At 41.3% G+C, this 23,178-nt stretch overlaps 1 long non-coding RNA gene across 2 annotated transcripts in view; it reads right to left on the bottom strand.

Annotated features, from left to right (window-relative positions):
- LOC147097362 (uncharacterized) overlaps positions 1–23,178 on the bottom strand; it is a 70,504-nt gene that overhangs the window by 4,732 nt on the left and 42,594 nt on the right. For both annotated transcript variants that reach the window (XR_015074369.1, XR_015074368.1), the window contains exon 2: positions 22,728–22,867. This is a non-coding gene — a long non-coding RNA (uncharacterized LOC147097362). The remainder of the gene's footprint in view (positions 1–22,727; positions 22,868–23,178) is intronic.

Here is a 23,178-nt window from a genome sequence, read left to right on the forward strand (position 1 = left end):
AGGCCTTCCCCTCCCCCCAAAAAAGTATCAGACACAAAAATCAGTTAATGTATCTTCATTACACAAGAACAAATGGAAAAAACATCTTGAATAGCACTTACCATGTCTCAAAGCACTTCACAGCCACTGAATTATTTTTTGAAGTGGAATCACTTATGTTGGCAAATGATAGCCCATTTGCACACATGGTCCCATAAGCAAGCCAGATAATCAACCATTAAAAAAAAAATTGCTTAGGGATAAAAGGTTAGCCACCGGAAGCATTAGCCTACTCTTCAAATAGAGATCGTTAACATACGCCTGAACAGCTAGCTGGGATCTCAGTTTATCACCACAATCTGATGCATGGCACCTCAGACACTGCAGCACTTCCTCTGTACAGCACTCAAGTGTCAGGCTAGGCAGTGTGTTCAACTACTGAAGTGGGGAATTGTTTCAAATTTTGAGATTTAAAACCATTAGATTTTATTACAACCTGTTACAGTAATCCAAGAACTGATCCAGGTAGACCGGCGGTATTACACGGCACTGTTGCGATTAACCAGTTAGACTGGCAGGTTTTCCCCACTCAGTTCCCATTAACCTTGCGAGTCAATGCCCTGAAAGGTATGACAGTCATAGCTGAACAAGCAAGATGCTTATTACGGTGCGTGTGGTACTAAGCTGCACACATTTAGTTGGATAAACTTCAGCAGTGCCCTGTGCAAATTTGCATGTCCAAGACGTGGCTTATGCCAACCTGTGCCCAATTTGATTGGGTTTAGATATGGTGATATTGTACCCATTTGGGAATCTAGTGTACCCCATCAGACAAACAGAAACTCTGAATTTATCAATAATTTGGTTTAGATATTCTTAAGCATGGGCAGGTTCCTGTAGGTACCAACTACAAAATCAATTGAAATCATCTGCACAGCCATATAAAGGGTAATGTCATGCAGTTAAGAATGAAAAACCTAAATCGAAGTGCCTTCATATCAAATCACCTTTATAGACTTTGCACTATCATCCTCCGACAGTAGGGTTATTAGGGAATGAATGAAAACTCAACCTGTTTCATGTAACATCCTTCGCTCTCTTTACATGAATTTCCATCCCAACACCGAAAGAGAGATCGTGATTGTGTGCAAGGTTCAGTCCTCATTCGTGTGTTGTGATCGGTTATCTGCTGTAGGGAAGAGAGTAAAACTCAAGTACCTCCTACAAAATGGAAGGGGGGTAGAAAGGAGGTCGAGAAGCTTGGGGGAAAAAACCCAAAAATCAAGGCAGAAATAGTCTTCATCGGGTGCTCTCTCTTGCAAAGCTTCGAGCAGTCAGCCAACTTTAGTGGGTCATTGAATGCCTGAACAGGAGGAACAGCACAATGCTAAGAGTTTAACAAGTCTTGGTGAAATTTAAACTGGAGGTTCAAGTTACCAAAGCAACTTTGAAAACTTAGTCAGCCATCTTTCATAGATCTGCAGTGATACCGTTTTATGATTGGCTAAGGAGTATATCAACTATTTTATGATAAAGGTGTTGTAATTTTAAGTTAACAATGAAAGTTGAAATTACTAATTTACCCTTGGGTCAAGAGTTATTTAGGTTTCTAAGCTCGACAGCAAGCAAAAAAAATCAGAGTAAATGTACAGATCGTTCAGAACAGTATGGTTCTTGCCACAGTGAGAGAGAGAAAGCTGGAACTGAACAGGAGTTCTTTCAGGCTACTGGTCAGAAAGAAGAATCAGTGCAAAGAAATGGTGGAAAGACAAAATATGGGGTTACAACTGGTAAAGTCAATGTGGAACTCAGTCCTTATTGACAGAACAAGCTTTCTCCCTAATACAACTGAAACATTAACCTGTCTTTTCAGAGGCCAACAGACTAGCTTATATTTCCAGGAATGTGTGTTTCTATTACAGATTTCCAGTCTCTGACCACCACTCCAACCCCCGCAACTTCCTGGCAAGGATAATCAGCAACTGCCTTGGGGAATTCCTATACAATTCTGACAAAAGTTCTACTGATAAAGATTCTCCAAGAAATGAAACATACATTTGATATACCAGAAATCTCAGCTCAGCTACCATTTGAAGTTGTGGCTTTTTTTTTATAAAGACGAGCAGTGAAGCTCATGAAACAAACAGCATTATTACAAATCTTCTGCCTCTTTAGAAACCAAAAAGCATTGATCATATCGGGCGGTTGCAGACTATTTTTCTGCACCATTTATCGGGGATGTGCAGTTGATATCCATTTTACTGTGCTTTATTTGACAGCTCTGCTTGACAAGTTAATAGCACTGGAAGATCCTCTGAAGCACTCAATATCTGCTCATGTACGAAAACATTCTGTATACCTCAGGATACTAATTAAAGCGATCTAATGGTTTGGACTAGAAACTAGCACACGGGCAAACATTTCATCTTGCAGACTGTTTCATCCCAGTGCAGGTAATTTCATAAAAGCTACACGGTGCACAAAAAAAAGACAAATTGCAGGGGGAGGAAAAATTGTACAGCTGCTAGGAGCTTGAGTGTAACGGGAATAATTGGATGTCAATGTGTTCAGCTGTGGGTGAAAAAATATATTTGCAAAGTTACACTAGAAATGTTGCCAATATTGTTTCATTTTTCAAAGAGTCCAAGACGTCAAATTGTCATATTACTCCCATTATTATTATGGTATATAAAACAGCAGGGCTTTTGAATATCCATACATTTTAAACATCCGTTTTACCTTCAATCATCAGTCGTTTAGTCAGACGTGAAGGCACCTAACCACCACTGTATTTGTCCAGACTTCTTTTACTCTTCAACCTTGGTCGTGACCTGCACAATCGACCTTGGCTCTTCAATAAAAAACCAAGTGCGATGTGCTGTAAATCATATTATGCATCTCAACAGTATTGGGATAGTTTCTCAGTCAACAGAGTTATACCCGTCTACTGCCACCACACTTGCATTTTTATTTATAAATAAAAGTGCATGAGAGAAAGAGATCACTATGTTGGAATGAGTATTTTCTTTAACTAAAACACTAGCAGCATTACAAACCCAGTGTATTACCACCAGAATTTCTCTTAATGTTAAACTTAAAAACTCTGCCAATTCCAAACCAATTGCTGTTGCTCAAACTTAATTCCTCCTTCAAAACAAAATTTTGTTCCTTTTTTAAAAATCAATCACTTTCAAAACTGGATTCAGCAACTTCCATGATATAAATGGCCAGAAGAACATTCAAAGGAGGAGGTGTGACTTTCATAAAACCTTGAGCTTCACTCGTGATTTACAGGTTGTCCAAACCCCTGCCCGTTTATCACCATGAACGCTACCATCCATCTGGTAGTCTCAAAACAGTACATCATGACTAAACAAAAATTCAGCTGAGCGTCAGTGCTTTTTCAGCTAAAGCAGCCATTGCCACTCCCAGTTATAAAAACCATTTGCGCAGTTTTCAAAAAAAAGACGTGGGCAATTGTACAAAGCAACGCAAAAGTCGAATTAAAAGCCACAATTCCCAAAATAGCCCAGTGTGCATTACATTGGCTGTTCAGATTACTATGGATGTTCAATGGCCTTTTAAAAAGGGTGAAATAAATGTTGCTCCCTTATTACAGGAAACTCTTTTATCCGGCACCGACGGGACCGGCGTGGTGCCGCTTTATCAAAAAGTCCGGATTACAGAGAGTTATAGTAAAAGGTACGAGAGCCCCGTACGCGGCCACAGATCCAGGCTTCCCTGTTGCATGGCAATAGGTGCAGGAACCCCGGCCACAGATCCAGGCATCCCTGTTGCAACAGGTGCAGGAACCCCGGTTACACGGCCACAGATCCAGGGACGGCCACTAATATGAAGTAAAACTTACCTGAACCTACTCCTGAATTTTGCCGGTTAATAGAGATTTCCGGTTATTTAGGTGCCGGTAAATCGAGTGTTTCCTGTACCCAGGGTAGTGGCACCAGGGTCAAAGCAACTAGGATGGTCATATTTGTGGCAGTAGAGCCACTGGCAGAAGAGAGGTCATGTCAGCAAGCCTTGGCATGGGCCAAACTTTGAATGGTACAGGACCAGGACACAATGAGATCCAGAGAAAAACCTTCAACCGATGATCTGCTTTCTCTCACGAGAAACATTTTTGGACTTCCAGGTAAGCATGCTGCACAGCTTCGGCCAGAGACGGGGGTAAATCTTTCGAACGTCAATTCTGCGCACTTGAACAGACATAGCATCTCAACAGCAGACGGGATTGATCCCACATATCGGGCCTTGAGCTAACCAACACTGCAAGTGATGAAGATGTGGCAGCAATTACCCAGGCATTTCTCTGCTTGGCTTTACAAAGCAGCAAATAATGCAACTCTGTCCGGAATTTTTTTTTTTTTTTTTTAATCCAATTTTCCCCGTTAACCACTTTTGCTGGGATACAGCTCCATTGTGCCAGCAATGCTGTAACTACATGCCTCAGTGCTAGTTCTTCCTGTGTAACATCAAGACATTGAGTAATACCAGTTTATAAGAACAAACCACCTGCGTGTCTGGCTTCGCCTGGTTGCAAACAGCAATGAGTGCAACGAGCTCCGGTACCTCCAGATCAATCAGGATGAAGAGGCGGAGGAGGAGGAAGATTAAGCATAAGGCTGGTCTGGACTTTTGTACAAATTATCTTCAATAAGGTTGATGAAAAGGGGGAAAAAAATACCAATTTATTCAACTATGACAGGGGGGCAGGGCTAGAAACAACATCCAAACTTGTCCTCACCCAATATCTTAGACATGAGCTGACAACACATCATTCTGTCTACATTCAACATCTTTGATTTTCCCCCACCCCCGCAGAAAATGGGAGGGGGTCGAAGAGACACAATGAGTTTCGGCATCAAGTTAGGACTCATTTCTATATCTAGAGAGAACACAAAACTAAAGGTAATGAAAAGTGTAGAACTGAAGGAGAAGCTGTATTTATACAATGACTTTCAATCTGAGCATTTTATATACCATTATTACTAGTATATGTCTACAAAGAATGACTTGCATTAATACTAGATTCCTACTGTTTACAATATTTCAGCAATATGCATAGAAAAAAGCAAATTAAGAATTCAATAAGTCACTAATTCAACATACGATATGTTCAAATTACCTGAATGTATTGAAACTTGAATACTCTCATTAACAGCAGAAATACAGCAAATGCTGGCAAACTAAACTATTTCCGTTGCTGACACACCTACATTGCATTGCCACCTTTGCTCGTTTTATCTGCAGTGATACAATTGGCTTATATTACTGGTTGTAGGAGGCACATCAGGTCTGAAACTTGCACATCACAAATCTGAAGTCAGAATGGCACAGAGAATGATTGAAGAAATCCATGTACTGTACTGTGCTAAAATAAAGTTTGCCATTGAGTGTTAGCAATCCAGCTGTCTGCTGCCTGGTAGCCAACCACTTTGAATTGGTAGCCACACAGCTGCAATCACAAACACATTATGTAATGGAATAAACACGACATGTCAGTACCGTGAGGGGGAAGAACAACAATGTTCTACTTCCATATTACAAATACGTATCGAACTGCAAACTAGTGCGTGCATGTTAATTAGCTTACTCGAAGGGGCCACAACAACAAAAACCCTATTGCAGCACAAATTATATAATGCCGCATAGTACAGAACACAGACCATGATTAAAGCAGGGAATACGTCCACTAGCATAACCAGTGACCCGACTAATTGCACGAGTATAGGAAACGGCATGGGGTACTTCAGAGGTTTCTTCCCCCAAAGCAAACACAGACAGAACTTTTGAACCAGTACTCAGCTCCACAGGGTGCAGTACCTGACAGTGCAAACCAATTGTGGAGCCATTTGAAAAGGTGCAAGATAGGCTCAATAAACCTTTACTGGCTGGGGTGGGGGAAGTGGGCTAAAAGATAGATCAGCTTTATTCCTGTAAAATATATTTAACATTGACAGTTTATGAAATGGATTGATTATTCAAAAACAGACATGTTAAATCCAAAGTGTTCTGACAATGTTTAAGCCTTAAACTCAATTCAATAACAATGTTGCGGAGGGTTGGTGGAGGGGGAGGGGAAGAGAAGAATTGCACTGGTGACTATGTAGCAATAACGTAAATATATTCAAAAAGAACAAATTTTGCAATTTCGTTATATATAGCTACCACAGCAGTTATTTATTCCCGTGCTTGACATAACTCCAAGTCTCATCCTCACTTGAATTTTGCCTCAGTATTCTCAATTAGGAAGCACAAGTATAACTAAAAAAAAAATCCAACTAATGCCTGGAGAAGTGATTTCATGATCTCTAGGGATGTTTGTATTTCAAATACACCCCATTTATACTGATGAGCAAAACTGAATATCACTGATGGCAACAAAGGAACAGCTTTTTTTTTTGAAAAGTATGATTGAGTTTATGAATCACTTCAAGTCCACCCTGAAATGACTGCTGCAGTTCTAAGTCCCTTCATATGAACTATTTCTTCAAGCGAGATAAATGCACGGGCCTGCCGACTTTGTTTAAAAAGAAATACCATTTAATTGCTAAACAAGCAACCCCAATGGCTAGCTTTACAAGCAAATGGCAAACACAAGATTGATGGGGTCTCATTCATCAAGCTCGAGACATTGCTTTTCACATCAAACAGGAAGGGGTAAATGAATTAAGTTATTAAGCAACTGCAGGATTACAAACTAGATGAACAGCCTCTGGCATTCTTGGAGTAAAATATGATTTGGATTTGAAATGTATAAATAGCTTTACCATTAAACAAGATTTACAAAAGGGCATCTGGCTGTATGCAACACTGAGTAGGATTTGTATGCTGAACAGCTATTGAAATATACTTGATGAAGTAGAATGAAATTACAACAATTAGTCACCACCCACGAAACAGAATCTACAGCTGTACGCTTGCACTAAAAATACTCACACAAAAGGAGGAACTGAAAATGAGCATTCAGAAATGCTTTTTTTTTATTATTGGTTTCTGATGACCCAGAAGCTAGTGTGTGTGCAACGTTCCATTTTTTCCTGTGAACTTGGTGACATTTATCTAATAATCTGCTGCACCTGGTCAATGTTACACTTGGCAGTCACCAAAAAAATAAGAATGCTTTTACATTTGTTGAATCAGTCCTGAAAATTTAGGGTGGCCAAGACTATATAAGCTCCGCTTGCATTGTGCTGAATTTTCTTTTTGTTTGCATGAAGTGTTCAGGTGTCTGAGGCCTCCAAAAAAGGATGTGAGCACATCTCCCAGAATCAATGTCCCCTTGTAGGCTGCACTCTGTTCTGCGCGGCCTGTTTCTTTCAATACATGGTCCCTGACATAATAAAACTCACTACGCACTTAGTTTGAGTATAAAGCAAGGCTTTAATCAACTTGTTTCAGAACATGGAAGTCTAGTTGTATTTCACTAGTTCCTTGTCTTACAAAATGTCCCTGGCAAGCTGGGGCCGACACCCGAGTATTTATACTCCTTGGACGGCGCCACCAGCTGGCCGTCCAGCATTATTTCATAAGTAGTTTCTTGATGAGATTTATAACAGTCCCTTTAAATTTCTGCTCACGAGCGGTATTTCCAATTCAAAAGCTGGAGAGTGGCCTGCGCGGGACCTTGCCGTTTACTGCACAGCCGTGCACCTGCGCATTTTAGCCCCAAATCCTTCCCACAACCAACAGTTATGAAAAGAAGCATAAAAAAGGCTATATAAACCCTTAAAACGAATCAGAAAATCTGCATGACTTAACAGGACAGGAACCCAATCTTCTAAGCAATTAAAAACAAATCCAGTGTGATGCGTCAGTTGTTAGTACCTGCCTAAATGAACCATGCGTTAATATTACAAAGGGGAGGGGGTTTCGTTGAAGACAGTTAAAATCTAATCTATTTCCAAAATGCATCAAGGCTAGCAAAAAACACAGCATCCAACCAATTGTCAATACTGAATAGAACTCTTGCAGTACATGACCTTGAAAAACCAATACTGCCACCATTTGCTATACATAATTGCATCAGCATACCATATTATTCAGTTACATTTTGCAATATATTCGCGAAAGTGTGTGGAAGAATATAGTACCAGGTTATGTATTGTTAAACACAAATGCTCAACCAGACAACACTAAATTAAAATTCAAACAAGGCTGCTGATTTAGAACACAGACCATTTTAACTTGCTCAACAATTCCTTCAACACTTAATTTTTCTAATTTTCTCTCAAAACCTACAACACAAATGAAGATAGGGGTGAAACTTCTCATTTCTTTAGATTAAATTGTTTGTGGAGACACGAGTAAAATTTCCAAATCTGGATCCTTACATCCCTACATTTCAAGTAGAGACTCTTACCAAAACCCCACAATATTCTAATTCAGTTTCCTCTCACCACAGGACAAAGCATGTGCAAAAATGCTCCCAGTCACCTGTAGCACTCTCTAATGGAGATTCTAATTTCATTGAAGAATCATTTGGGAAGTCACCAGGTTATTTTACATCCGGTGTTGATTTTCAAAGCAGCAAGCAATGCCACAAAATACAGCTACCAGCAACCAAAGACAGTAGGAATGGTCAGAGTGGTCCTAGTGTTGTGCAATTTCAGTCACAAAGTTGATTGGATCATAGTATTAACTGACTTGAAACCTACCTCTTTGACCAAGCTGTTGGTTACCTGTCCCAATATCTCACGTGGCCCGGTGTCAAATTTTGTTTGATAATCCTCCTGTGAAGCACTTGGGATGTTTTACTACATTAAAGGCGCTATGTAAATGCAAGTTGCTGCTGAATACACATTCCACCTTTAAACTATTAAGCAGTCAGACCAGAGAATCGGAACAATTTGAACCTGCAACCAACTCGGTTCTCTAAAGTAAGTAGCTGCTGACTATTGGATGTTCCATCTATCCCCATACCACCATGACACAGCATTTCTTTCATTCATTTCATCATGGACTGGGCACAACTGGCAGGCCCCCAATTTGATTCAGAAAATGATAACCATTCACTACTGCTGGTTAAAGTGTCTCACTACTCAAATTGGAATGGTTAGCATTTAATAGCCAGGCTCCGATTGAACTCGCGACCTTTAAGCTGCAGGGCCGCACAGCGCTCCAGGGGTGCCACGCTGCCGGTGAGCCAGCATTTAAATTGAAAAAACCGGGCCTGCGCGGACTTTCGAATGGGCTGTGCAGCCCGTTAAAGGGCCTGCGCGGCTCGAAAAAAAGTTACAGGGAACCTTACTCGTGGCCACAAATTCTTTTAAGGGCCCTTTCTTTCGGTTGGGTGGTGCAAGGCTTGAGGTCTCAGTTAGCAGATTGCAGGAGAAAAGTGCAGAGTCTTAACTTCAATCTCCTTCGTTCCAATCTTTCCAACCATTTTAATTGACACTACAGTAATTGTGCCTTTCAATTCTTCTCCTCCTCCTCCTCTTCCTTAATTCTGGCGAGCTCCAAGGTACAGGAAACTCTCGATTTACCAGCACCTAAATAACCGGAAATCTCTGTTAACCGGCAAAATTCAGGAGTAGGTTCAGGTAAGTTTTACTTCATATTAGTGGCCGTTCCTGGATCCGTGGCTGTGTAATCAGGGTTCCTGCACTTGTTGCTAAGCAACAGGGACGCTTGGTCTGTGGCCGGGGTTCCTGCAGCTGTTGCTAAGCAACAGGGAAGCCTGGATTTGTTGCTGTGTACGGAGCTCTCGTACCTTTTAACTATACCTCTTTGTAATCCGGACTTTTTGATAAACCGGCACGTAAAAAAAAGTTTCCTGTATACCATCCCAGACACACTGCCTCCTTCCTACATTCTCAAACTAGGACTCTTGAAATCAGCTCACTATCTCCCAGGACTTCAAAACCCTGGAATTCCTTCCCCCTCAGGGCTGTAGTGTCAGACCACCAATTCCACCCCAAGGTGGAACCCAAGCCAATTCTGAAGCAGGAGTCAGCACATTTATAAACAAAAGTAGCTCGAATTCACCTCGGACAACCCCATGCTGTTGTCTTAAGATTCACACGGCTGGCTGATGACTCGAAAGCGCAAGAGAACTTCCTGCTACTGTAATGTAAACCAATTTAGCCCAAACAGAAACTACATTTTACTGGTTCACCTCCTGTTTGCCACTGTAAAAGTCACCGTTTGAATAAGTTTCAAACAGTCAGAAGCATTGAATGCCGGGGGGGGGGGAGCGGTAAAAGGCCGAGGAGAAAGTTTACCTTTAATCTCCACTTGCTGAAATTTCATTTGCATACAGGTATGACCTTCACACCAACAAGAACTTGCCACAGTTTTACTGATGATTGTCATCTTCTAAGCACAGTACAGGAAAGAGCAGGCACAAACTGGTACCAGTCAGCAGTAACAAACCACAAAAATGCAAAGTATGTCCATATAAAGCAATTTGCTTGTAACAAACTGAGGCTAAAAGACCAAATGTGTTAGTGATTTCTTCAAACCACACAGAAGGAAATGATGTGTCTTAGATTCACAATGTGAATCGGATGCACTGTTCAGCCAAGTGCCTGTTCCAATTCACCAGCCATCCAGAGAACACCTGCTTCCACAAAACCCAGTACTAAATGATCAAAATCAAATCAAGTGGCACACCATAGTTATGCAGCTGGTGTGAAACTGGTGGGAGGTTTATGGAAAATGGGCACACGCTCTGCACTTGATTGCATCAGTTTTTGTTTACTGGGGAGTGCTTTGTATGCGACACATTTCAATAGAACCAATCACCATTAGCATGTGTTGGGGCTAGCTAAATCTACTCCTTTTGAAAGATGGATGCTACACTGCACGACAGCAGCTTGAACTGATCAACTGAAAAGTACTACCTTTCAGTTAAATACAAACAATATTTGCAGTCATTAGGTGATAATTCATCCTAAAGTGTTTTCATTAAAGTGCAATTTCTGACTCAGCTAATCACTTCCTCATCCAGTTACCTCACAATATCCATGTTCTGTTGACCCCGAAATGAAATGCAACGAGCTTTTAAAATTTCACAATGACAGCAATTTTCATGTTACTTTTCAGAGGCTCATTATTTTCATGAGTACACCAAAATAAAAAAATAGAATAGATACGCCTCCCACATGTATTAAAAGTAGAACAGTTCAAAATCAGAGGAACTACAGCCATAGACGTCAGCCTTTGCTCAGTGGTAGCTCTTGCCTCAGTCAGACGTCTACGCCATAGACTGGATTACATAACCTAGGCTGACACTTCAGGACAGTGCTGAGGGAGTGCTGCAACAGCTCGCATTTATACAGCAGTAAACCATCCTACGGCACTTCACAGGAACGTCAGACAAAATTTGACATGAAGCCATATACAGGAAACTTTGGTTTATCCGGAGGTTGTATGTCCGGAATACTTGATCTAACGGCAAAAATCAGGAGCCGTTTTCTGTAAGTTTTTTTTGGATTTCGTTCTTTTTTTCCCCCCATTCAGCCACTGCAAGGTCTGTAGCTATAGCAACAGCTTCAGCTACAGGCGCTTGCAGCGGCCTGTTTAGAAGCTGTTGCTAAGCAACAGTGTTTGTTGTCAGATACGGAGATGAAAACCTCTATGCTTCAACATTAACTTTGTATGTGCGGCAGTTTTGATAGATCTGCAACACGCCGGTCCCGGATATCTCAAAGTTTCCTGTAAGAAGATATTAGTGCAGGTCAAAGAGGTAGGTTTTAAGGAGTGTGTTGAAGGAGGTGGAGAGGAAGAAAGGTCCAGGGAGGGAATTCCAGGGCTTAGGACCTAGACAGCAGAAGGCATGGCCACCAATGGAGGGACAAAGGAAATCGGGGATGCACAAGAGGCTACAGTCAGAGGAACGCAGAGCTCTCATAGGGTTGTAGGGCTGTGAGCAGTATCGAACTCCACTCAATGTCACACCATAACCAAGAACTGGAATTCAGCTGAACTTTCAGAGAATTAAACTAGTGCCCCTACTGCCATATTTTACATCTGGGTTTCTGAAATGTAATCCACTTTGGTTCTCAAATTTTACATTTCCTTTTGGGTCTGACAAACCAGTAGTTACAAATGATCCTTTTGTGTGGTAACCTGACCTTAATATGTGGAATGATCGATCACGAGTTATGCAATAAACACAAACCCTCCTTGGCTGGCACACACACATCCATCCATCTGTGCTCACTACCAAAACACCTGGAAGCATTTATTTTAAAAATTAACCTCAAAAGTCATGGGAATACTGAGCGTACGTTTTACTTTGAAAGATGACACAAGGTGCTCAACATTTTCAATACATCAGATATCACAATTTTAAGAACTGAATTATTAACTAATGTACCAAGGCATTTGTGCTTCTGTAACAAGGAGTGTATAAATCAAAGTATTCCCATCTGTACCTCTGAAAATGAACCTAGATTACACACACATACTGGCCAGCCATGCGTGAAGTACAAACTATAGATTAAAGAGCAATTGCCGAGCCTTTGCGATGGTCTCCAACTAGGGCCAGGAGAACGAGGATTTCAACTCGTAATGGCTGTAACTGCTGAACACAAAACCAACAGAAATGTTCAAATAGGTAAGCAAGATCAATAAAAGCACTTGGCTATTTGGCATTAGGGAAGTGGAAAAGGAAAGAACATGAACAAAAAACACACCTTCCCATTTCAGAGATGGGATGAAATGCTTGATCTTTTCCCTTCCACAGTAAGGTTATCTAAAGTTCAAGGCCTGTGGAAAGACAAGCGATATCCATTTGATTCAATATCTAGGATCATACTAAAGAGCAAGACTTCCTATGGACGGAGGAGAAAGCAAAAACCTGCTTAACTATAAAACTGGTAGATATGCAAGAAAGGAAGGAAAGGCGCTGACATTTTTACCCCATTTTGCTTCCCTCCAATGCCATGCACCACTTCTCAGCCAAGTTGGCTTCAGGATTCAGTTGCATCCTAGGAATGGGCCTGGCCTTCCCTGTGGCACGGGTGAAATCAGATAGATGCTTAGCATGTGGGTTCAAGGGGGGGCAGAAAACTAAATCCTCACACTCCACAGCCTAGTACCTTGCAGCAATGAGCTTTACTACCACAACTGTGCCTCTAGAGCCAAACTGGAACTTACAATAAAATTACAAAAATCTTGCAACTGTATAAAAGACACCAAAACCCATAATTTCATCCCATAAGTAAATTTAACACTGCTTTTATGCTTCTAGGCAAGTTCCTCTTTAAAACGTCACAATACCTCGTTGCAGGTTATATTACTGACAATTTTCCAATTCAACGGAATATAAAAGCCACACAAAATAAGGGAATAATAGAACACGCAACACTGAATATATTACATTTTGCATAAATTGAACACCGTCTGTGGCAGGTTTTTTTTGAGAAGCTGTCAACCCATCATCAGATTCAGTCAGTACATTCCCTCATCTACATAATTGCACACATCCTGTGCACTGTCTTTATGTGCACGAATCTCAAACTGCTCCTGCAACTGCGAAACTAGCTATGCAAAAAAATGTCTGCAAACATTCGAATGAGCCAGTTCACTGACTTGTAATCAAATTCCTGGCTGCCTTTCATATTTCTGTTTATGAATTTAGTTGGCAACTGGAATGAAAACAAAGATTACTTTCTCCACATGAACTGATGCATCCAATTATTGTTTGATACCATGGAAACAAAATATAAATATATATACATACACACATACCTATCTACAATAAATGTCTTCAATTTTTTTTAAAGCACTAAATTTACTGTGTGTTTTAGGTTGTTTTAATCAAAATATTGGAAAATTCTATATTTCTGAACGTTAGTTAAAAAAAAACCTTGAATTATCAGTTGTAGGCTGTACTATTAGTGATATGGCGGCTTCTGTATTAGCCCATAGGTCAGAGTTGACTGATTTGGGGACTGCCAATGGGTTTACACACTGACTGGCAGAACCGTTGAAAAATCTGCCATTTTAAATCACTGATTCTACAAAAATCACCCTTCCCCATAAATTAAAATTTGCTCTAGTCCCTAACTTGCCCCTCACCCTGTACACCAATTAGGAATTCCTAATTTCATAATTGTTTTGGCAGATCAGGAATTCACACCCACTACATCTCCCAGCCCTCAAACTCCCTCACCCTTCCCTCACTCCCTTGCCAAGCATCCTGAAGACTTCTATTTCGGACTATGTTTTGCCTCCCTCAATCCCACTTTCTGACTCCTGGTCAGTGCCTGTTCTTTGTCCACTGCCTGTAAATCCTACATCATCGATATGAGGAGAGCTCTATGAATACATTATAGCAGTTGTTATGGAGGTGTTTAGATATACAGGAAACTTTCTGGTATCCGGCACCGATGGGACTGAGCTGGTGCCGTTAGATCAAAACTGCCGTAGAAACCAGCGCTAATGTTAAAACATACGGAGCTCAGAGCTCCGTGTGAAGCAACAAACCCTGTTGCTTAGCTGCAGAGACGCTTGCAGAGCCAGGACTGGAGAAAAGAAGCAACGAAAAGAAAAAAAATCTGAACCGACTCCTGAATTTTGCCGGTAGAGCTTTCCGGACATTTAACCTCCGGATAAACGAAAGTTTCCTGTACAAGCATGGAGACTTCCGCTGCACAGAAACTATAAATTAAAGAGCTCTCATTGGGCATGTACTTCCTGTTCACAAACCCCATTTCCCATTAGAATTTTTGGTCATGCGTTTGCATCAACATTTACCACAACTGATACTACTTCGAGGGTCATGGTTTAGTTGCAGGCTCCTGCCACTAGTTGGCTCTGTGTAGTGAGTTTCCAAGGTCTCCCTCCCTACCTCAGCTGCCATCTTGTATACGTCAACTGACAATGGGCAACGCAATGAGAAATTTATCAGTTATCTGAATATTGCCAATACATTACTGGACTGAAGTTTTCCCCAGATTTTCCAATAACAGTTTCCCTTTATATCCTAAATAAGCAATAGTTGGTCCGATGGAATCGGGCATTTTCTTGTCAAAATCAGCAATATAAATCATAGAATTCATTTTATATGCTTAGTTTAATATTCATTTTTCACAATCCAGTTTAAAATTATGCAGATCCTTGAAAAATGCATCTTACTTCAAAGGACCTTCAAAATGTCATTTCCAAAAGTATTCCTTCTGACCCCCCACCCACCCCAGAATGCCAACTTCTCTGTAGTATACTGAATATAATAAGAACATTAGTAGTAGGAGCAGGAGTAGGCCATACAGCCCCTCGGGCCTGCTCCGCCATTCAATAGGATCATGGCTGATCCGAACCTAGACTCACGTCCACTTCCCTGCCCTCTCCCCGTAACCCCTAATTCCCTTATCTGCTAGGAAACTATCTCCATTTTAAATTTATTTAATGTTGCAGCTTCCACAGCTCTCTGGGGTAGCAAATTCCATAGATTTACTCCCCTGAGTGAAGTGTCTCCTCATCTCAGTTTTGAAAGGGCAGCCCCTTATTCTTAGATTATGCCCCCTAGTTCTAGTCTCACCCATCAGTGGAAACATCCTCCCCGCATCCACCCGATCAAGGTCCCTCACAATCTTATATGTTTCGATAAGATCGCCTCTCATTCTTCTGAATCCTGAAGCTATTCCTTCACATTCATCAGAAAATCAAGCAAGACCGCCTTTTGCTTATTGCCACCACTTGCAATTTTTCCATGGCATGAAGACAGCTAAACTAAATATACATGTCAAAAGCCAAAACCCAACATAAATGAGAATTTGGTGTTAGTAGATTTGTTGGATTCAATATATCCATTCTGAACCTGTACATGTGAAAATCATGCTACATAAATGTCCACAAGAGCACTAAAGTGGGAGGAGGACAGTTTTGCTAAGTATTTGTAAATACTCAATTCACAATACTTGCAATTAGCTACAACAGATATTGCACTACAGTTGAAGAGTCAGCCAGTGAGCAGAGGGGAAAGGGGGGGTAGGCGGTTGGAGAAGGTAGAATGTCTTGGTCAGAGGAATCTGAAGAAGCAACAGCCTCACGCAAGACACCAACATACCAAGCGTTTCCAAAATGACAAAAGGCAAGACTTCTACCACCTTTATATTTTTTGGCAGTTGATTACTCAAAAAAGGCGGCACCATCTAGTCGTGCTAAGATTTTGAGAATTAAATACTCTACGACATAACATTTACTTCCAAACTTGAGCTCACAGTCATCAGGTTGCTGCAATTTTCAATATCTGCTAGACTTACTCGCGCATTACAGTAAGCTCTTGTTTAAACGGCACTTAATCATCCGGAATACTTTAATAACCGGCAAAATAGATAACCAGTAATCTTGCCGAATCCATCCAGCACTCATTTTGCCGAGTCCGAGTCTCCCGCGGTGGCCGAGTTAGTCAGTGGTTTTTATTTTTGTTTGTGTTAAAAATTGCCCTGGTAGATACACCTCTCGGTTATCCAGAATTTTTCATCAACCGGCACCATCCTGGGCCCATAGGTGCCGGATAAGAAAGAGTTTACTGTATTTCTGCCTGTTAATATTTGCTGCAATGACCATCTTTAATAAATTAGGACAAAGGAGAGACAATATTCGCAGGGGGGAAATCTCCCTCGGCCACAAAACTTTGAAAAGCACTGCTGTATGAAAATTAACTTCAGCAGGCAGACAGACCAATTCTGTGAATAACCTCGCCAGATATTAACACGTGCCGCATTTAAATCAACACTTGCTCACAATGACAACTTGGCATTTTACACTTAATCCTGTTTGAGCTTCAGCGGAAGCAACCATTTTGGAAAAAATGAACAATGGACAAAATTGCACTGTTTCTAATTTCAAAGACTGCACAATTGTGCACACAAATTGAATGCTAAAGATTGCCGCTTGGCTTCTGTCACAAAGTCAATGAAGTTCAACAAATGTATGTGTGCTCACTAATGGAAATAGTAATTGTTTTGTTAACTATTTCACTTCTGGAATAAGCATCGGCAAGAATTTTGATCGCCTTTAGTTTCCAAGCGCGCTGCCCAATCAATTGTCTTGCACCACAAACACTTGCACAAAAATGTTGCTCCCAAGTCAAACAGACGGTAATGTACACTTCATGCAGAAGCATACCTTGACTTGTATATTTCTGTGGAAAAGTTGGTGTAGCAGGCTGTCCCTGAACTGCAGTTTCAAAAATTTGAGATGACTGGGAGAATATTACGGAAATTTCTATGTTAAACTAGATACATTCCAGTTAATTATAGTCATTAGTTTTCTTATTTCATGTGGCAGCATAATTGCTTCAAATGAGGCGATTTCTAAGAGTGCAATTATTAGAGGGGTCGGGCATTTCTTGTAATGCAACATACTGACGTGCATTTTGACACTTGAAAATTCAGATGCTATTATCTAGCCTAGGTAAAGTAAGAGTGTGTGTTGCTGGGAAACCAGATACTGAGACTCTCAGACTTGTGCAATAGTCACTTTTCTTATTTCCTACATTAGAAAGATTGGTTCTTCCTTTGCACACTCCTTTCAAATTGAACCTACAACAAGTGCAGTATATAATGTTACACAAGCCACATCCTAACTTAACCCAAAAACCCACTCAGACACAATTTCATCAGAAGTCAATGGATAATAAAACAATAGCAGGAATTTAGGCTTACTGCTCCATGATCATTATAAAAATGAGGCCAATTATGCCCCTGCCACTAGAGGTCAGCTAACTCAGCACGAAACAACGATTAAAGCAGAGATCTTTCTGGCTCAGTATTGAAGCAGAGATCTTTCTGGCTCAGTGACACACCATTGCAGCACATTTCAGAGCCAGCAAGCAGAGGTACTTCAGAGCATTTGAAGACATTACACTGGCTATGAAGTGCTGCTCATGCATTTAAAGGACTGTGTGTAAGGTTGAAGTTTTTTTTTCTTCCTTATTTCAGTTATACTACCGAGGAAAAGTGATCGTGCAGAAACCTAGCGATGCCCCAAATGAAGTGAAAGGAACTTTTCTTGCATTCCTCTGGTGGCCAAAGCAGCACCAGTAGAGACCTGAAATCAAATCCTGAACCTCTTCTCTTCACTCCATCAGTCAGGCAAATACCTTTTTTTTGGAAGGTGGGTGGGGAGAGAAGCGAAGGGTGGAAATGGAGTGATAAAAGAGGGAGGGGAAGAAAAAATAAACTCTCACTCGCAGTGCACCATACTACAAACCACATCACCCAGGCGATTCAGACTTGGAAATGTTTCCCCAAGAGATCTGGCCAGATCCCATTTAGGTCAAGGGAAGAATACTGGCAAAGCAGGGGTAGCAGCACAGAGACTGCCAGCAGTCCAATTTCTCAAGGTTATGAATGCTGAGATCGAACAAGTTAACTGCAGAGTCACTGTCCGCATGCTTTCAAATTGCTATTGGGCAGATTTCATCTTCAGCTTCCAGAACACCAGTGAAAACTGAAAAAATGTTGCACAGGCTGGATTGAAATTCGCAGAGGACTTGCGAATTTTGCAGCGAGCAGTTTCGGCAACTAAACCAATTACAACATCACTAAAGTGCAAGTGAAAAAACAAGTTTGGGAGGGTAATTTATGCCACATCCAAGTCAAATAGAAGATTGTGTCACAGTTCAAATGGATTGTATGTAGTAAACGCGAACCATTGCGAAATGGCCTCAGGCACATTCCATTTGCAGTGGATAGCATTCCAAATATTCAGTCAACACAAGCTTGATCAGATCACAAATAGTCACAAGCTCCTAAAGTATCATTTCTAAATTATACCTATGTTTTAATGGCCATCTCCTTTAACAAATTAAGAGTAGATAACGTGACTTGGCTCCAAAACTTATTTACTGCCAAATCTCAAAGTAGAAAGAAAAATGGAAATGCAAAACAGGTCGAACCTGAAAGAGAAAGATACATTAACTTTTATGAAGATCACACCCAAAAAAGGTTTATTCATCTTTTGAGTCACTGGCTAATCTGATGTAAAAGTTTTTTTTTGTTGTTTTTTTAATTCAGATTCCCAGCACTGGTGGTATGTAACACAACATGCATCTAATTCTGGCCACCTGAAATGGAAACCCAACTCCAAATTAATGCAATTGGAAATTTAGCCATTCTACGTAATATTTTCACGAAAAGGAGCTGCAGTGGATCCCAATAGCTCAGTGAGCAGCTGAGCCAGGCCTATGAAGATGATCGCAGGTTCAATCTTGGGTCTGTGCTGAGTGACATGGCCTTTGACAGTGGAGCAGTAGGTCACGGCACACTCGGCAAGGGTGAAGGGGAAACAACTGCCCCTCCCAATTACAATCCAGCAACCTATGCTTCCATCCTTTTGGATGTCTGGTTAACGGGGTTCGGCTCCGCTGTGATTCGCGCCATTACACAGCTTTCCAGCACTCACGATCAAACTCACGTGACCAATGCCTACTTTGGTTGGGGGGGGGGGGGGAAGAAGAGAAGAGAAAAGAGAGGGGTGTATGGTGGTGGCTTGAACCATTACTCAGATGACGAGTTGACATTTGCCAGAGGGGATAAATAGCAATTACTGTACAGGATACTTTGTGCTATCCGGCACCGACAGGACCGAGCTGTTGCCGTCCCATCAAAACTGCCGGACAAACCAGCGCTAATGTTAAAACATACGGAGCTTTTGAGCTCCGTATCTAGCAACAAACCCTGTAGCTTAGCAACAGCTTCTAAACAGTCGGCCATACCTTGCAAGCGTCTCTGTAGCTTAGCAACAGCTTCAGCGAGACCTTGCAGAGCCTGACTGGTGAAAAAAAAGTAACGAAAAGAAAAAAAACCTAACGAAACGGCTCCTGATTTTTGCCGGTGGATCGAGCATTCCGGACAGGTAACCTCCGGATAAACCAAAGTTTCCTGTAGTTAGAAATGTGTCATGATGAGCATTTATGAAGTTAGTGTTTAAATTTTAGCAATACAAATCATAAAGTTGCTAGGAATTTTAAAAAAATTATCCACAACTCAAATTAATTGAAAACAGCAATTGAGCCATATTTTGTATGTACATTTGAAGTGCTTGCCTTTACAGCCATATGGAGTGATTTATTTGCACACAAGTCAGGAAGGAACAAAAACAAAGAACTTTCATTTTAAAGCACCTTTCACATCCTCAGGAAGTCCCAAAGCTCTTCACAGTCAATGACTTTTGAAATGTAAACATTTGTTTTTGCAGATGAGCACAATAACCAGTGTGCGCCCAGCAAGGTCCCACTAACCCGATTTGGCAGTGCTTGCTTAAAGATAAATGTTGACCACAACACTGAAAGAGAACTTCTCTACCCTTTGAAAATGTCACAGGATCTTTCCACCTGACAACCAGATAGGGCCGTGTGAGGAGTGACTGGGTCGACTAGGCCTGTATTCTAGAGTTTAGAAGAATGAGAGGGGATCTCGTTGAAACGTATAAAATTCTGACAGGGCTAGACAGACTGGATGCAGGGAGGATGTTTCCCCTGGCTGGGGGGGGTCTAGAACGAGGGGTCAGTGTCTCAGGATACGGGGTAGGACATTTAGGACTGAGATGAGGAGAAATTTCTTCACTCAGAGGGTGGTGAACCTGAGGAATTCTCTACCACCGAAGGCTGTGGAGGCCAAGTCACTGAATATATTTAAGAAGGAGATCGATAGATTTCTAGACACAAAAGGCATCAAGGGGTATGGGGAGAGAGCAGGAGTATGGTATTGAGATAGAGGATCAGCCATGATCATATTGAATGGTGGAGCAGGTTCGAAGGGCCGACTCCTGCTCCTATTTTTCTATGTTTCTAAACCTCAACCAAAACATGGTACCTCTGACAATGCATCTCTCTTCCCTCCGCCACACCAGCCCCCCCCCCCCACCCCCTTTACAAATGCATTCAAGTTTGAGCCGCAGTATCATGCTCAAGTCCAATACAGAACATTGAAACAGAACCTTCTGCTTCAATGAAGAACATTCCAGCTGACACCTTGCAATTCTCTTATCGCTGATTAAACACCCATCAGCCCACAAACCGGATTCCTAACACTGTGGGACACAGATAAAAGTCAAACTTAGTATTGATGCTTTTTAAAAAAGGTATTAATTAAAAAGTCTATATAAGCACGAGACAAGATAAAGATAAATAGGAATAGGTAGATTTTTAAGCCTTCACATTAGGGTTTTTTTTTCATGTGTATAGTCGGTATTCCCTGGTTCCATATACAGCTACAAGTGGCACATCCCCATTACTTCAACATTAAGAGATTGTGTGTCAGTGTAGGAATTGCTAAGCTAAAAAAAAGTCTGACCCAACGAGCACAATATCCTTTATAGCAACAAACAGTTTAAGGGATAGAGAGAAGTAAGCTAGAGGAAGGGCCGATGTTTCCGATACAGTTTAGTGCAGTTGCTGGGGTTGGGAGAAGCAAATAAAAGATAGATTCGCTTCTCGTTTTGAAGAAAACTTAACTTAAAAATCAGGCAAAAGAACATGGGGTAGTTTCTGTATTACTGGCCATTTATCAGCCTCTAAAATTGAACATCTACTACGTTCTGGTTCTGTTTTAAGACTTGCATTTATATAGCATCTTTCACAACCACCGGACGTCCCAAAGCACTTTACAGTCATTAAGTACTTTATGAAGCGTAGTCACTGTTGCAATGTAGGAAACACGGCAGCCAATTTGTAATCCGCAAGCTCTCACAAACAACAATGCGATAATAACCAGATAATCTGTTTTAGTGATGTTGATTGAGGGATAAACATTGGCCAGGACACCAGGGGATAACAACTTCTAAATAGTGCCACGGGATCTTTCTCGTCCACCTGGGAGTGCAGACGGGGCCTCGAATTAATGTCTCATCCGAAAGACGGCACCTCCGACAGTGCAGCACTCCCCTCAGTAGTGCACTAGAGCATCAAGCCTAGATTTTTGTGCTCAAGTCTCTGGAGTGGGACATGAACCCACAACCTTCTGACTCAGAAGCGAGGGCGCTACCCACTGAGCCACGGCTGACACTCAACCTAATGAACGCAATGAGAAAAACGCTACTAACCCAAAAAAGATAATTACTGTGTAACAGCACAACGCCAAGGTTAAATCTTACTGTTTTGAACATGCAACATGAAAGAGTCCCAGTACTTAAGCTGCTATCAATCTGCACGAAGACGCCAAGACTTCAAAGTGCAAGTTGCTGTCCCACACAATACAAGATCTCAACTTTGGTTCATCTTAAAAAATATTTTTCCCCCTTAATTCAATTAACCGTTGCCCAATCAAGAAACGTGGAAGATATTACACTATAATTTAATTCACTTGCAGAGAAATGAAAACTGACCCCAGCATCCATAATAACTATATTTTTGTCCCAACAAACCTTCAGTTGCACTGTAGAAGTAGTTTTCATGAAAACCTTTTCTCTCTATTCACAAAGGTTATTCGGCAAAAGATGCGGTTAGGATTTGGGAAAGAAGAATTTTAGAAAACCTGTTATTTTCTAGTTATATATTCATGGTTTTGGTCTTGCACAGTAACTGGTTCAGGCTGAACAAATCAGAGTTCATCCAGATTTTACTTCTTTTTCACCGAACAAAATGGTAACTGGTTTAGTATCAGGAAGCAAATCCCTTTTGCTGGTTTTACTGGTCAAGGACCACACAGTACTCAAGAAAGTAATAGCTTCCGTTTGCAAGTCACACATCAAAATAGAGTCACGAAAACAAGAAAATCTACTTGAGCGATTCACAGGTCTATTTTGCACATGGGAATTTAACACTGCCCTACCTGTTAACACTTCCAACTAACCCAGCAGATGCATCTGTTCAACATGAAGAAATGAAGAGCAGTGATGAGAAATGGTAGGACGCTGGTTCAGTCTCGGCTCCGCTGAACTACACAATTAAAGCTGTGCTGTCTTGAAGGTTCTGGGTGAAAAGAAAAATGGCGTCACCACAGGTTGCTTTTACAAACCTCGCACGTGGGTTAAGGGCAACATAGATGGACGAAGCCTGGAGCTGGATGCTTCCAGTGCTTTTAACTGAACAGTGTCAACTGTGGGAAGCAACCAGGCAAAGGCTTGTTCCACACTACATTGGCGTTTCAGAGTGCTGTGCTACCAGTAGTCAACCACAAGTTACTGATGAAAACCCATATTCAAATTGGCTAGTATGGAGAGGCCAGCCGCTTTCACACAAACAGGTACCAGACAATGGCATAGTCTTGGGACAGGTCTGCA

The sequence above is a fragment of the Somniosus microcephalus genome, chromosome 32, assembly GCF_052327205.1.
Source record: "Somniosus microcephalus isolate GS21.2 chromosome 32, FLI_Smic_1.0, whole genome shotgun sequence".
In the NCBI taxonomy this organism is placed as follows: domain Eukaryota; kingdom Metazoa; phylum Chordata; class Chondrichthyes; order Squaliformes; family Somniosidae; genus Somniosus; species Somniosus microcephalus.